The sequence below is a fragment of the Otolemur garnettii genome, unplaced genomic scaffold, assembly GCF_000181295.1.
Source record: "Otolemur garnettii isolate 467f Iridium unplaced genomic scaffold, OtoGar3 scaffold00010, whole genome shotgun sequence".
In the NCBI taxonomy this organism is placed as follows: Eukaryota; Metazoa; Chordata; class Mammalia; order Primates; family Galagidae; genus Otolemur; species Otolemur garnettii.
The window spans coordinates 23,636,842-23,653,502 of NW_003852405.1; the positions used below are offsets into that span (position 1 = coordinate 23,636,842).

The 16,661-nt window shown below is 39.2% G+C and overlaps 1 protein-coding gene across 1 annotated transcript in view; it reads left to right on the forward strand.

Annotated features, from left to right (window-relative positions):
* The first annotated feature begins 9,803 nt into the window (after positions 1-9,803).
* The window catches only part of TTLL7 (tubulin tyrosine ligase like 7), a 145,937-nt gene continuing 139,079 nt past the window's right edge, over positions 9,804-16,661 (forward strand). Inside the window, exon 1 of the mRNA XM_023509859.1 lies at positions 9,804-9,837. The gene's annotated coding sequence lies outside the window, so the exon portion shown is untranslated. The remainder of the gene's footprint in view (positions 9,838-16,661) is intronic.

A 16,661-nucleotide genomic window follows, 5' to 3' on the forward strand; every position in this document is an offset into this window, starting at 1 on the left:
GAAACCCACAGGGACAATTGGAACTTCAACAGTGTGAGGAAGCTGCTGGAGAAGCCACTTGCTCTTTGCCACTGAACTTCACATATAACCTACCTCAGGGCACTGAGAAGGGACGTGGGGTGAGCAGAAGCTGCAGTTGCTGACAGTACCCCACACCAACAAGGATAATCAGAAGATCACCAAGTGTGAGCGGTCATGAAGTGTGGCTAGCACCCTACACCAAACTTTAGAACACAAAGTGGCAGCTTTTAAAAAAATTCCACCATACAAATTCTGCACATTTTTTCTTGTGCCCAACCCTACCCTGGGAATACACAAGAAAAAGAAATATGGGAAGCACAGATCCAGTTTAGCTCAGCTGAAGCAGTAAAAAGCCATCACAGTTCATCTTGCAATCTGGCATTCATATGCTCTTTAAATTATATTACTGGCCAAGTAAAGATAAGAGCAAAATTGCGCCTCCATCAGATGTGAGGCAAGTATCCCCTTCACAGCCCAAACTGTGCAAACTCTCTTATTAAAGAAGACAAATTTCTTTTATACATTTTTTTTTCAGGGTTACAAAGAGACTTTTTGTTCAGGAAGAACAAAGTGACAGCTTAGAGCACTTCCAAAGAAAGTTGGAAGTGGGTTCCTTTCACGATGGAGATCAGGTAAGAGAGAGCTGGAGGTGCAAAGGCCTGCAGGGTGTAAATAACTTCACCACTTGAAATTGGTTTTTCATTGGTCTCTCTACACCTCCAGGCATTCATTATTGCCCTTTTCTATTGGTCATTGATTATTGTCTCTTCCTACTGGTCATTCGTTACCTAGGTTACCACTTACCACAATCTGGATCATATTCATTTTTCTAGCTGAATCACATACACCTTTGGTTTACTATAATGTAAATTCTGAGGTATCAAGGTAAATATTATTACTGCATCTTGTGTTAGACATATGGGAATGGAAGGGTTAATGTGAAACTGGCCCTTTTGAAAGGTTTGCTCCACTCCTGATTTCCATCAACTACCTGCATCCAGAATCCTCTCCCTTTTTGTGGTCCTGACACAACAAGAGATAAGAGAACACCAATCATGAACAGCTTCTGGATGGCTTAGGGAGGCCACACACAGGATGCCTCTGTGTCTTCTGCTTTACCTCTTGTATAGAGAGAGCTTAATTTTGATACATTTAAATGTTAAGTCTCCAACCCAAAATGAACATGGAAAGTATGTAATATGCATGTTTGCTTACTGAGCAGAGTGCCCTCCCTTCCTGAGTATTCATAGCTCCTCCTATAACTCGTAGAATATGTATACTTAGCTAACACTCTCAGCATAAATCTGTCTCACCCTTCCTTCATGTAAGTGTTTACTTTTAGTTTCTGCTGGAGGCTATGCTATGTGGGATGGCCAGCCTGCAGACTGTAACCCTTTATAAGAAATAAAGCTCTCCTTTCCACATTTATACAAATTATAGATTTCAGGATTTTAAATCAACAGGAATTTTCCTGGTAAGTTTATTCTTTGATGAGCATTCACCTGGGACACAAATATCTTTGCTTTCAGAGACAGATATCCACATAGTTTTTCTCCGGACCTTCTTGTCAAGAGTTTTCCAATTGTGTTCCTACCAATTCTCTGATCACCCAGGCAAAGCATTGGCACAGCTCATGACTTACTATAAGATTTCTGTCTCTGACCATCTCTTATTTAGGCAAAATGAATAACCAGATATACTGGTTAAAGTTCTTTCCATTGGAAGCGGCAATGGTGCTATAGTTGTCTACTTTGGTGAAGCGTCTGTATATTATGCAGAACCACATATAAAGCAAATTTTTCTTCCAAAGTCAACTGGCTACAGGGAACATCTCAGAAAGAGGAGCTGTGGTATATGGACTGTCTGATCATGTACCTTACTTATACCTTCATGACCTTCTCAAGATCAGTGTTATCCATACAACTTTCCACCAATTGATATTCATGTATTTTACTACAATATCTGGAAGAGTTTCTAATTGTTGCTTACTAGGACAACCAGAATAATATCATCAATGAAATGGAACATAGTAACGTCCAATGAAATTTAGAGGCAAGCAGGGGCCCAAGGACTGGATTTTTGCTTGGGCTGAACTGTTGCTATACCCCTCACCCATGGGAGCATAAAGATGTATTTCTGGGCCTGGACCCACCAGCTGGACAGATGACTGTTTCATGATCAATGGCTTGTACACAGGCATCAGGGATGTCTTGATTTGCACTAGTAACAACCTTCATATGTGACAGCAGATGCAATTGAAAATAACCTCTGATTAAGTTTACAATAATCCATGGTTATTCTCCAGGGCTCATCTGTCTTCTATACGGTTATGTCATTCTTGTGCTTGAAACATTTCACTGTTTCCCTCAGCCTAAGGGACAAAATGTAACCTCCCAAGCCTCACATACAACAATACCTGATGTTATTTTCTCAGATTTTCTTTCAAGAGTTTAATGAATTTTTATCTTGTTTAATAAATGTACTCTATTTTGAATGTATTTGTGCATGTGGGATAAATATATATTTTTTAATGTGAGTAGCAGTTTTTTTAAGCAACACTTATTGAATATTCCATGAGTTTAGAAATTACTTGTTACTCCGTCCTCGTCACCTGCCAAATCCTGTGTATTCATGAGTCTGTTTCTGAGGTTTTCATTTGATTCCAAATGTCTGCACTTAATTCTTGTAACTTTATGAACAGTCTTGATGACTGGCCGTGTGTGGTCCCCTATTTGCTTCTCAATCCTTTGCTTTCCCATCCAATTTATAAGCAGCTTGCTAAAAGTTCTGTGAAAAGATTGTTGGAATTTGGATTGCAATTTCAATATTTCCTTAGCTTACTTTGGGGGAGAAGTGACATTTAAAAATATTTAATACTTCTACTCATGAGCATAAATTCTTTCTTTATCCATTTGAGTCCTTAATAAAGTTTAATACTTTCTTTACAAAGATCCTGCCCACTTTCTGTTAGATTTTTTTTTGAGTGCTATAGGTTTTTGTTGCTGTCATCCAGAAGTTTAGGAGTATTATAATGTAGTAAGAATATTTCTATTTCTTCTGAAATGTTTAAAATGACACTTAACAAAGTCTAAAGTTAACATCCCTATCACTTTTTGAAAAATATAATGATTTTGGAGTGCTTGAAACCCTACCCCATCTCTGCTGTACTCTATTACTAGGGAATAATAGTCATGTAGTAACACGTTCCATGACTCTTTTTCCATCTTTGTCTTTGGGCAAAAAATGCAGCATTTAATTCTTATTTTGTTTTGTTTTTCCTATAGTATTTTGGAAATATGTGGAGGGCAACATATACTTCTCCAAAGCTATGAGTATGTATTTTAACTCCACTGTCACCTATGCATGCTACCTATGGGACATGGGTTTGCCTTGTTAGGCAAAACATTAAAATTCTATCTCTACGCTTTTTTTTTTTTTTTTTTTGTAGTTTTTGGCCAGGGCTGGGTTTGAACCCGCCACCTCCAGCATATGGGGCCAGTGCCCTACTCCTTTGAGCCACAGGCACTGCCCTCCATCCCTATGCTTTTAACTACTATCTTCAGCCATTATAGCCTTATAAGCTATTGTTCACCATTCTAATTTTGAATCCTGTTCATTGCTGGCACTTTGGATCTTCCCTTTCTATCTTTTGAATTCATCAATACATCGAAAATAATATTTTATGTTTTCATGCAATGTTTTCATGTGTTTAAAGCATCTACATGGTGTTCTTCCACATCAGGTCAATCCGTCAGTTAGTATTTATCAGATTTCTATTTTTTCTTTCCTTGAGATTATTTTGTTTGCTCCTACCTTCTTCATCCACTTTGATAATATTCACTAACTCAGAGGCAAGGCAGATAAAGTCTACATATCAATAAACAAACTTGTAGAAATGTTTAATGGAATTTTTAAATACTCAGGAAATCACAAAGAGCTTTTAATTTGCAAGAGCTGGTCCCTGAGAGGGAAGTTGTTTTGTTTTGATTTCTAAAAATGTTTGACTTGAATCATCAAAGGCAGAAACTGCAGGGATAGAGCATAGATAATACAAAAGATAAATGTTGATGTAGAGTAGGGAAGAACATAGAATGTGCATTAGCCCCTCAGAAAGAGCACAGAAAATAGTTGATTATTAGAGTCAGTGTATCTACTAGTCCCTATAGGAGGAGTCAAAGGAGTCACATAGCAAAAGCTATTGGTAGATCACCTGCAATGGGGAACCAGATGGAAAATTCAGCTATGTCTCAAACAATCAGCAAGGCGTTGAGAGCCAAGGCGATGTCCAGGGTAACACCCAGTCTTTCCCACTACCACACATCAAACAACCACCTATATCATCACTGGGGAAGGCAAGTAAGAAAAGAGAAGGTGAAAAGCTCCAAAAGCCCCTATTCCACAATAATGGTGGAAACATTCCTGCATTTGGAACTAAGACCTCTAGGCCAGCAGAGCATGAGTTTATAGAAACAGAAAGCTAAAATTTAGTGGATCACAAGGGTGATAGTGAGTGGTGCCACTTCCATTTCCACTCCTTGATTTTTGGATCTTGAATCCTGGCTATAGGGAAAGAGTACCATACAGTGGACACTCATAAGAGCATATACACTCTTCTGAAGAACTTTGACCCAGATTTGCAAAGTATTGCCACCTATTGGTGCTATGCAGTCTTCCAAAGGCCATTCCACTATTTTGTCAAACCAGCTATCCAGGATGGTGGGGGAACATAGGTAAGACCATGAGTGAATTCCATGAGCACAGGCCCATTGGTGCAATCCTTTAGCCGTGGAATGAATTCCTTTATTAGAAGCAATGCTGTGTGGAATAGTGGATGAGGTGGATAAGGCAGTCTGTAAATGATGGATGGATGGTAGTTTTGGGAGAAGCACTATATGTAGGGAAGGCAAATCTGTATGCAGAGTATGAGTCTGCGCCCTGCATGGTGAAAGTTGTCTGATGTAATCAGTCTGCCCCCAGCTAGCTGATCGATCACCCTGGAGATCGGTGCCATACTGGGGACTCCGCACTGGTTTCTGTTGCTGGCACATTCAGCACTCAGCAGTGGCTGCAGCCAGATAGGTGTTGGTGCCAGAAGTCCCCTTGCTGCGTCCAAGCATGACCTCCATCTCTGCCACGTGCTCATGAGCCTATTGGGCAATGGCAGTGTGGCTGGGGAGAGAGGCTGACTAGCCACCTTCTCTACTTGAGAGCAAAAGCCCTTTTTTGCTGAGGTCACCCCTCCTTGAGGATTCACATGGACACAAATATCTTCCTGCTTTTTGCATATTCAGAGAAGTCTATCTACATTTCTCTTCCCCAGATTTTCCTGTCACTATTTTTTCAATTATGTTCTTTCAAATTCCCTGACCATCCAGCCAAACCATTGACAAAAGCTCATGAATCAGCACATATTCACTTGTCGGACCATTTCTCCACGCAATCGAAGTGGACAATGATGTGTATGTGTTGAAATTCTGCCCACTGGGAGTATTTCCCGCCACCACTGCCTGGAAATGTCCCAGAGAGGAGTTGTGGTGCTTCAGCTGTCCACTTTTGGGTGGTGCCTGCATATCATGCAGAACCATCTCTAAACCAAGTCCGGGATTTCACTACCGCTGTCAACCAATTGTAGTGAACTCTTGTGAAGGCAGCGTAACAAGAGCGGGGACCATGGGCATCTGGGCCACTTCGTATAACCTGTGCCTTCTGGGCTTGCCTGGGCCCTGCACATGTAAGACAGTTCATTTTGGTGAGGGAGGACTATTGTGCATGCCCAACTTTACAGCTTAGTAGATCAGATACCATCCAGTTCACAATGGGCAGCTCAGGTTGTATGGTAACTGGCAGGCTCATGGTTAAGCATTCAGATCTACTAAGGCTGAGTAACAGGCCAAAAGCTGTTTCTCAAAGTAGCACAGTTACTTGTTGTGGAGAGTGAAGTTTTACTCCTACATTCTAAGGGCTTGCACTACAGTTTGCCTTTAGGAATGTGCTGATGGCTGCAAACAGCATCCCTATCTGACACTTCAAACACCATGGATCTGCTCGATGATGTGGCCTAAGGTTCTCAGTAGACTGCACAGTAGCCTGAAGCAATTACACGGTCTTCCACTGTTTGAGGCTTCACTTAAAACTAGCAGCTTTTCAAGTCACATGGCAAAAGGGCCAGAGTAGCAAACCCAAATGAAGAGTATGTTGTCTCTAACATCCAAAGACACCCACCAGACATTGTGCCCTTTCTTGGTTGAAGGAGAGGCTAGAAAAAAAAAAAAAAACTAAAAGATTTTGGATATTAGTTCTTTGTTGAATATACAGTTTGAAAATATATTCTTCTGTTCTATAGATTGTCTACTCTGTTGATTATTTCTTTGGTTGTGCAGAAATTTTTTTAATTTAAGTCCCATTTATTTATTTTTGGGACAAGGATACTCACTTCTATGATATATTCATTTTTTAAGTCTTATTTATAATTGTTTTGCCTAAGCCATTGTAGAAGATTTTCATATATTTTCTTCAAGAATTTTTATGGTTTCGGGTCTTACCTTGAAATCCAGCTTGAGTTCATTTACATATATGGTGGGAGATAGCAATCCAGTTTCATTCTTCTGCATGCAACTATCCAATTTTCTTGGCACCATTTACTGAATGGGGTGTCCTTTCCCCAGTGTTTGTTTTTGTCTGCTTGGTCAAAAAGCAGTTGGTTATAAGAAAAATCACAAATTAATAACCTAATGTCACCCCTCAAGAAACTAGAAAAAGAAGAGCAAACCAAATCCAAAGCTCACACAAGAAAAAAAAAACACACAAGATCACAATAGCACTTATCAAAATGAAAACCAAGAAAAGCAATACAAAGTATCAACAAAACAAAAAGTTGGTCCTCTGAAATGATAAATCAAATCAATAGACCACTAGCTAGATTTACTAGAAACATAAGACAAAGGATTCAAATAAGCTCAATCAAATTACAAAGGAGACATTACAACTGATACCACTGAAATACAAAATATCATCTAAGACTACTATGAAAACCTCCACACACACAGACCAGAATATCTAGAGGAAATGGATAAATTTTTGGAAACATGCAACCTCCCAAGCTTGAATCAGGAAGAAACAGAAATCTTGAACAGACTAATGTAACATGTAGCAAGATTGAAATAATAGAAAAAAAATCTTTCAACAACAAAGCCCCGCATAAATGATATAGATTCGCAGCCAAATTCCACCAGACATACCAAGAATAAATGGTACCTATTCTGCTAAAACTGTTCTGTAACATTGACAAGGGAGAATCCTCCTTAACTCATTCTATGAAGCCGTGAGCCAGTGTCATCCTGACACAAAAGCCAGGAAAGGACGCTACAATGAAAAGAAAAGTACAGGCCAATATTCCTTCATAAATAAAGATGCAACAATCCTCAACAAAATTCTAGCAAACTGAATTCAGCAAAAAGATAATTCACAGCTTGGCGCCCGTAGCATAGTGGTTATAGTGCCAGCCACATACACTGAAGATGGCGGATTCAAACCCAGCCTGGTCCAGCTAAAACAACAATGACAACTGTAACAAAAAATAGCTGGCATTGTGTGAGTGCCTGTAGTCCCAGCTACTTGGAAGGCTGAGGTAAAAGAATCACTTAAGATGAAGAGTTGGAGGTTGCTGTGAGCTGTGACAGCACTGCACTCTACTGAGGGTGACATAATGAGACTCTCTCAAAAAAAAAAAAAGATAATTCACCATGATCAGGTGGGTTTTATCGCAGGGATACAAGGAGGTTCAATATACACAAATGAATAAATGTGATCTACCACATACATAGAATTAAAAATAAAAACCATATGCATTTTAATAGACACAGAGGAAGCATTTGATAAAATCCAGTGCCCTTTTATGATGAAAAACCTAAACTAGGCATAGAAGGAACACATCTCTAAATAATAAAAGCCATATAGGGCACACCCACAGCGTGGCCAACATCACACTGAAAGGGCAAAATTTCACTCCTCCTAAGAATTGGAACAAGACAAGGATACCCACTGTCACTACTTCTATTCAACATGCTAGAAGTCCTAGCTAGAAGGATGTCCAAATTGGGAAAGAGGAGGTCAAACTATCCCTGTTTGCTGAAAATATGATCATGCATCTAGGAAACCTTCAAGACTCCATCCAAAGACTCTTTTTTTTTTCCTTCACCAAGACTTTTAATTTTGATAAATTAAGTAATGTCTCAAGTTACAAAATTAATGTACACAAATCACTGGCATTTCTATACATTAATAATAGTCAAGCTGAGACTCAAATCATGAATTCAATACCATTTACAATAGCTTCAAAAAAATTTACCTAGGAATATACTTAATTGAGGAGGTGAAAGTTCTCTGATGAGATATCTTTCATCGTACTGATGATGAAAGAAATCATTGGTGATGCAAACAAATGGAAGAACATCCTGTGGTCATGGGTTGGAAGAATCAACATTGTTAAAATGTCCATTCTGCCAAAGTGATGTACAGATTCAATACACTTCCCATCAACATACCAATTTCATTTTTCACAAATCTTGACAAAACAATCCCACACTTCACATGGAACCACAAAAGAGCCTGAATAGCCAAAGAAATTCTAAACAAAAAAGATTAGATCTGGAGGCATCATATTACCTAACTTCAAATTATTCTACTAAGTTATACTCATAAAAATAGCATGGTACTTGTATAAACATAGACACACAGGCCAAGGGAACAGAACTGTGTGATTCTTGTGAAGTGAAGGGGGATTAAGTTTCCTGGGAACTAAATCATTCACTGAGTTTGAAAGTCGATATTCCCTTGAAACAGAATATGGAAGGTGTATTGCTAACCTTGAAGGCTAAAAGCAACTGCTTCTGGAGGGTCTTAATGACAGAAATGGAGGAAAAGGCATTTGTCAGATCAATAGCTGCCTACCAGGTGCCAGGGAATTGTTCATTTGCTTAAGCTATGAAACCGTATCTTGTATAGCAATTACAACTGGAGTCACCATCTGGTTAAGCTTACAATAATCCCATTTTGGTCTCCAAATTCCATTTGTTTTCTGCACAGGACAAATAAGGTAGTCAAAGGCAGATGTGGTAGGAATCACCACTCCTGCAGCCTTCAAGTGCTGGATGGTGGCACTAATCTCCCCAGGAGGGAGGATGTGGCTTTGGTTTACTATCTCCTAGGTACAGGAAGTTCTACTGTCTTCCATTTGTTTTTCCCCATTATAGTAGTCTCAACTCCACAGGTCAGGGCACCCAAAATTATAATACTAGAAATGTCAAGACCAAGTGTTTTCCTCTATAGTGTATAAATACAGGGATCATAAACAAGTTAAGTTCACTTACAAAGATGATGATGATTATGATGATCATAATGATGATTTTACTGCTGCTTATATGTATAGTGACCATAAATGCCTTAAGTCTCTGGTATGTAAAAAGCATTCTGTACATTTTTGTTATTGTCAATTCCCTGCCCTCTGAATGTGAATTACTTTGTTTTTATACCCAGTAATCTTATCCCAGAATTCTAGGATTCTGCTTTATTCCAGCAATCTCTCCTGGCCCAATAATTTTTCAGTGATGTTACAATTTTCTGATACTGATTTTTTGCCTCAGAATGCACCTGTTTAGTTGTTGCTGCTACCACTTGCTCCTCCCTAGTTCTTGTATTAGTCTGCTCAGCTGCCATAACAAATACCATAGACTGGATGGTTTAACTAACAGAAATTTATTTTTTATACTTTCAGAGGCTAGAAGTCTGAGAACAAGGTTCTGGGCAATTAAGTTTCTGGTAAGTGTTCTCTGCCTGATTTGGAGGGGGGTTCTCTTCTCACTTTTTCATTATATCCTCCTTTCCTCAGGTGTGTGCATGCCATTAGGGGGAGAGACAGAGAGAGAGAGAAACACAGAGAGAAGAGAGACCAAGCATGAGAGCAACAGAGACAGAGAGAAAAAGAGAGACAGAGAGACAAGGAGAGAGAGAGCAAGAGAGAGACAAGACAGAGAGAGAGAGAGAGAGTACAGGCTCTTTGGTGTCTCTTCTTGTAAATATACCAAACCCATAGGACAGAGTTCCATCTCATTTAGTTTGAATCACCTGAGGGTTGGGGCTTCACCATATGGATCTGGGAGGAGACACAAACATTTATTCCCTAACAGTCTTAATCCTGCCTGTTGCTGTGTTCTTTCTTGGCTTACTTCCTTTGTCCTAAAGAGTTTCTAAATTTGCTTGGTTATGACCATTTCTTCTCTATACTAACCAGTCAAGTCAATCAAATATTCCTATCTTTTCCTACATCTCGGTGTATTTTAAAGCTCTTAAGCCAATACACAGTAAATGCTGAATTCCATTTGGTTCCATTTAATGTTTTGTCAACCACTACGAGAACATGGTGTACTTCTGTGGAAAAGCATGAAATCAAGATTTAATTCATTAGTACAGATTTGAGAAACACACTTTTTCAAAGTTATTCCAACAGTCTGTTGGAGGCAGTAGAGGGGGAAGCTTGCATAGCGTTACCTGCCTCAAGAAGCTGAGTAGTAGGAAGTCAGGAATAGTCCTATTTGTCTTAATGTACTTGGTCTGACTCATCCTTTCCTGTCTCTTCTCTCTACTCTCCTACCTGCACTGTCTACACATACCAAAAGAAGAAATAAGCTTTTAGCAGTACTTTGATGTAAATACAGTAGAACCTCTGTAAGTTGACCACCCAAGGAACTGTCACAAACTGGTCGACATGCAGAGGTGGTCAACATAAGGAACTGGGCTTACTGTACTGATACACACATGTGGTGCATGTCTGGTCTGTAAAAATAAAATCAACTTAAGGACATGTTCACTGTAAGGAGGTGGTCAACTATCGCAGTTTTACTCTATTACAGATGTGAGAACTGAGTCTTAAATAAACTATTTCTAAAAGTGCAACTTGCTAATACTGTTTAAGAGGAAGAGCCAGTAAGCTGGAGACAGGTGCAACAATAGTGTTAGAGGTAACAGCAGCTGATCCAGGCTCCCTAGAGGTGGAGTAGACAGTGATGGTGGCAGCAGCAGCAATGGTGGAAAATCCCAGGACTGGAACCATAGGGTGCCGCCAAGGAGTGGGCAGGATTTGGGGTTGGGTCTTGGCTTATTTAGGAGCAACAGTCACTAAAGAATGTTATCCTTGGTCACTTATTTTGCAATGTTCTATTTGGAACCGTTGTAAGAAAGCTATTTTTGTTATATTCATGACTTCAGAATTTTAAGAAATTGATATCTTGACCCAAACTATAACTCTTTACTAAGCGTTTGGTATACATAAATTGAAGGCAGACAGTGCTAAGCTTGAATTTCAGCTCTTTTTCTTGTTAGATGTGCCATCTGAAGCAAATTATTTATTCCCCATAGGCTGCCATTTGGTCATATATTTAAAAATGAGGATATTAATAGTACCTAGTCCATAGGGTTGTGATGAGCATTCAACCAGATAATGTATATACAGTGATCAGTACAGTATTTGGCACGTAGTAAGCAATAAAAAATGTTAGTGTACAGGTGCAGGGAATAAAAAATTAACTGTTTTGCATCCCAAAGGGTGGGGTCAGGAACTGATTTCGAGGAAGCATTTTTTGCCATCTGGTTTAGACAGACATCCGAACATGAACACAAACCCTTGGTGGGATCAGTCACTGACACCCCCTCCTCATGGTATGCGACTGTTAAAATTGACACTATCTTTAAATGGTGATGCTTACAGACAGCTAAATATGATGTAATATGGTAAAGTGGGTTTAATAGAAGTATCTCAAGGTGCCATAGGAAAACAACGAAGAAAAAGTAAATGTGTAGGGAAAACTGGGAATGCTATAAAAAACAGGTGATGTTTCAGCTAGGACTGAAGGAAGAGTGAACCTCTCTAAGAAGAACAACGCATTGATGGAGGCAGAGAAATCAAAAGCAGGATTTGCCGGGAATGAGTGAGGCCGTGAAATGACCATTTAATGTTAGCTAAAGCCACTGAAGTGGTTTTGTGGTATAATGAAAAACTTCTCAGCCATATTCAGTGTTATCATCTTATTTTTATTTACAGCTTTGTTTTTGTTTCTATTTCCCTTTTAAAACTTTTAATTTTACTTTTAATGAAACCACTCTTCCCATAATGTGATATGACTGTCAAAAAAGTGAATATGGTTTTAGTTTGAATAGATAGCTAGAAATTAATAGAGCCCAGAAAAAGGGAAACGATAGACTTAAAAAAAATGTTTTTTGGTGATTCATTGAGGGTACAAAGAGCCAGGTTACAATTATTACATTTGTTAGGTAAAGTCCCTCTTATAATTGTGCCCTGACCCTAAAAGGTGTGCCACAGATAGTGACCCCCTGCCCCCTACCTCCTTCCTTCTCTCTGTTCTCTCTTTCCTCTACCCCCCACCATGTAGATCATTAATTGTCCTCATATCAGAATTGAGTACATGGGATTCTTGCTTCTCTATTCTTGTGATGGTTTACTAAGAATAATGTGTCCCACTTCCATCCAGGTTAATACAAAAGATGTAAGTCTCCATCTTTTTTAATGGCTGAATAGTATTCCATGGTGTACATATGCCACAGCTTGTTAATCCATTCCTGGGTTGGTGGGCATTTAGGCTGTTTCCACATTTTGGTGATTGTAAATTGAGCTGCGATAAACAGTCTAGTGCAAGTGTCCTTATGGTGAAAGGATTTTTTGTCTTCTGGGTAGATGCCCAGTAATGGGATTTCAGGATAAAGTAGGAGATTTAGCTTGACTTCTCCATATTTCTTTCCAAAAAGGTTGTATTAATTTGCAGTCCTACAAGCAGTGTAAAAGTATTCCGTTCTCTCCACATCCATGCCAGCATCTGCAGTTTTGAGATTTTATGATGTGGGCCATTTTTGCTGGGGTTATATGATATCTCAGGGTGGTTTTGATTTGCATTTCTCTAATAATTAGGGATGATGAGCATTTTTTCATGTTTGTTAGCCATTCGTTTGTCTCCTTTAGAGAAGGTTCAATTCATCTCTTTTTCCCATTGATATATGGGATTGTTGGCTTTTTTTCATGTGGATTAATTAAACACTAGACTCTTCATACTCTGTACCAAGTATCAAAGCATACTTTGATTACTGTGGTCAGTTCTGAGTTCATGCTTTAGGAGAGACAATGCAAACTGTAGTTCTTTCAGATGAGAGCAACCAGCATGGTGATGAGGAATTTAAATCATGACCTATGACAAACATGTGAATGCTGCAGAAGTGATTAGCCCAGAGGAGAGCAGACAGAGGTAGGGGGAGAGACGCACAGAGCCACAGAGAGTGGAGTTAGAATGAGTGGCTATGAAGCTAAGGGAGGACAATTCCACTAAATGTAAAAAAGACTTTGCTAACAAGTAAAGCTGTCTCAAATAACATGGGCTGGCTCAGGAAGTAGTGAGTTCCTCAGCATTAGAGTTGTTTAAGTGGAATTCTGTCAGGGAAATCATATAAAGATTCAAATCTTATACAGGGAATTGGGCCAAATGACATTAAGGTCCCTTTCAAACCTGAGACTTCTGAGAGTCAATATCTCTCCTTTGGGGTAGCACCCATACCTCAGTGGGTAGGGCCCTGGCCATATACACTCAGGCTGGCAGGTTTGAACATGGCCCTGGCCCAGCTAAACAACAATAACAACTGCAACAGCAACAACAACAAATAGCTGGACGTTGTGGTGGGCACCTGTAGTCCTAGCTACTTGGGAGGCTGAGGCAAGAGAATCGCTTAAGCCCAAGAGTTTGAGGTTGCTGTGAGCTGTGATGCCTTGGCACTCTACGTAGGATGACATACTGAGATTCTGTCTCAAAAACAAAACAAAACAAAACAAACAAAAAAAAAACCTCCCTTTCGAATTTTAAAGATATATACTACTAAGACCCCACTATGGTATGTATAGAAGCCAACCAAAGGTTCCAAAATGATTATAGATGAGGTTATGCACATAATCTTCATTGAGGGTTATGGAGCAGGAAAAGATCAAAGCCCTAATTATAGTCTGCTTTTGCTAGATATGCTAGCATTACAAATAATTCCAAAAATCTTGGTGGCTTACCAAGAAAGAAAGCTTTCTTTGTCCTTCTTATGACATGTTAGCTGCAGTTGGAATATAATTCTGGACCAAATCCCTTTCTGTTGAGGTTAGGCTGAAAAGAAGCCAGTATCTAACCACCGCTGGGATGATGGAACAGTACGACCACATGAGAGCTCTTAAAACTTCTGCTTAGGGTTGGCATCCCCACTTTTACTCCATTTTAGTGGTCACAGCAAGACATGTTGCAAAACTTGCCATCAAAAAAAGCAGGAAGAATGTCCCTGAAAGGAAGGAGCAGCAGCTATTTTGACTAAATGTAATGTATTACATCAAGTCGTGTAGTCATGGTTTGACATTTGACAGTTCCACACAGTGAAATAAATGACTTCTAAGAAGCAAGACAAACCTTTTTATATAGCATTTATTTTGGAAGTGCTTCTGCCTTGCAAAAGTCAGGGTAATCTAAAAACCCAACTACCTACTTCACTGCAGGAAAGAAAATGGAATTCACAGTCATTCATAGCAGGTATATTTGAAGAGTTGTAGAATAAAAGCATTCCCTGTATTTCATCATTGACTGTGAAGAAAGTTATAGGAATATACATACACATAGCTATCTAAATATAGTTAATAAATACCTTGTATTTGAAAAAGAAAGTTTTGAATAATTCATCACAAAGATAGGGAGTTCTCTGCAAGTCCACGACCAGAAATACTGGATGACGGTAGATAATGACCCTTTGTCATGGGGGCTGCACAGCTGGGGTAGAGGATCTGGTGCTGAGATTGGACTAGAATAAAAGAGAAAAGCCCAGGGTAAATTTTTCAGGAAGTTTTATATGGAACAAAGAGTTTGGATTTAATTGAGAGCCTGTGGAGAGCCCAGTAAAGACTTTAAGCATGGAAGAGGCAGAATTAGATTTGTGTTATTAAGACAAAATCACTAAAAGTAAGACAAAATTTGAGTCAAGATGAGGTAATTATTAGCAGTTGTGGAAAGAGGTAAAAAGTGCTTGAACTAAGCCAGAAGCAATAGTAATAAATAAATAAGAACAAATGGGAAAATGTAGCGATAAAAAGAATAAGACTTTGTGGTTGATTAGATGAGAAGGCTGAATGAGAATGACTCAGATGACTGCTAAGTTTGGGGCTTGGTGCAGGTGGGTAAATAGTTAAATGTAGAAATGCAGATTTAACGTTAAGACCTCATTGCTACTTCCTAGATTTGTGTCCTTGGACAAGTTATTTTATCTTGCTGAACCTCTATTTCATCATCTGAAAAATTGAGTCGATAATAAAAGCTGCATCCCAGACCTTGCAGACTAAGTTAAACACTGTCACCAGTGCCAGTGTGTAGAGACCTTAACAGCCCTTTAGAGACTTGGGGATGTGTTACAGAAAGGCCAGTCTGCTATCTACTGCCATATATCTGATACTGTGTTGCTGGGATGGATCAGTCACATGGGGACAGAGCCCTGATGTCTCTAGTGTTTCTTCAAAATGCTTATAGGAGAAAGTTAAAAACCTTTTCTTCCATATTGCCGCAGTGTCGATTCTGATTTGCTGCACACATGTACCTCTCGGTCCTTCTTCTCTCTGTAGTTCCTTACTAGCCATCTTTAAGTTTGAACATTCACCCAGTAGACAAAGTGTTCAGAATTAGTCTAGAGATTTTGCACAACCCCTAGGAAGGAATGATGACACATTTTGGGATAAAGGATCAAAAAGTAAAAATAAATTTCATAGAAAGTGGGCAACAGCATTTAAAAATTTTGGCTATGACTGTGAATGCCTTAGATTTTAGTTGGGAATCACAGAATTCTTAAGAAATTCCATTAACACACCCTAAACCTAATTGCCAACCCCACTTGAGCAGTAAAGGAGTGATAGCTATTATTTTTGTTATTAGCGATTCTTCTTATGGACAGATGGCCAATGAAAGTGTTGAAAAGACTATTATGATTTCTTGAAGTATATAAAAAATCAAAAGGGGAAAGCCAAATGGGAAATATCTGTTTGCAGTCATTTACTCAGGATGCATAAAATGAGAGATGCCTATGTTTGCTATTTGTCTCTCAATATTCATTCTACCCTTCCTCCAGTTAGTAATTGAACTCCCTGAGTTAAACTCAGCCAAAGGCCATATCTTCCAATCTACTGTGAGGCTAAATTTTGCCATGTGAGCAGTCTTGCCAATGAGATATGAACATGGTGGGGGGGGGGGTAAGTGCTACCTCTGGGTCACATTCTTGAGAGGATGCTCTGGCATTTCAATTCCTTGTTCCCTTTCTCATGACAATTGAGTATCAATCAGATGAATAAGGACAATAAAGGTAGAAGAACCCCAAATACCTAGAGGACCTAGCAGAGCAGAGCCATTTGTAGTCTACCTAGCCCTAGACAGCCATGGGATTTAGCACTGAAGTTTTGAGTCTCTCCATTATAGCAGGTTAGCCTACTACCAGAAATAAAATACTTGGTACAATGCCAACCAACTGCAAGAGAAAAGAACAAACTTTAAAAAGGATGTAGAAATGATATCATTAAAGGT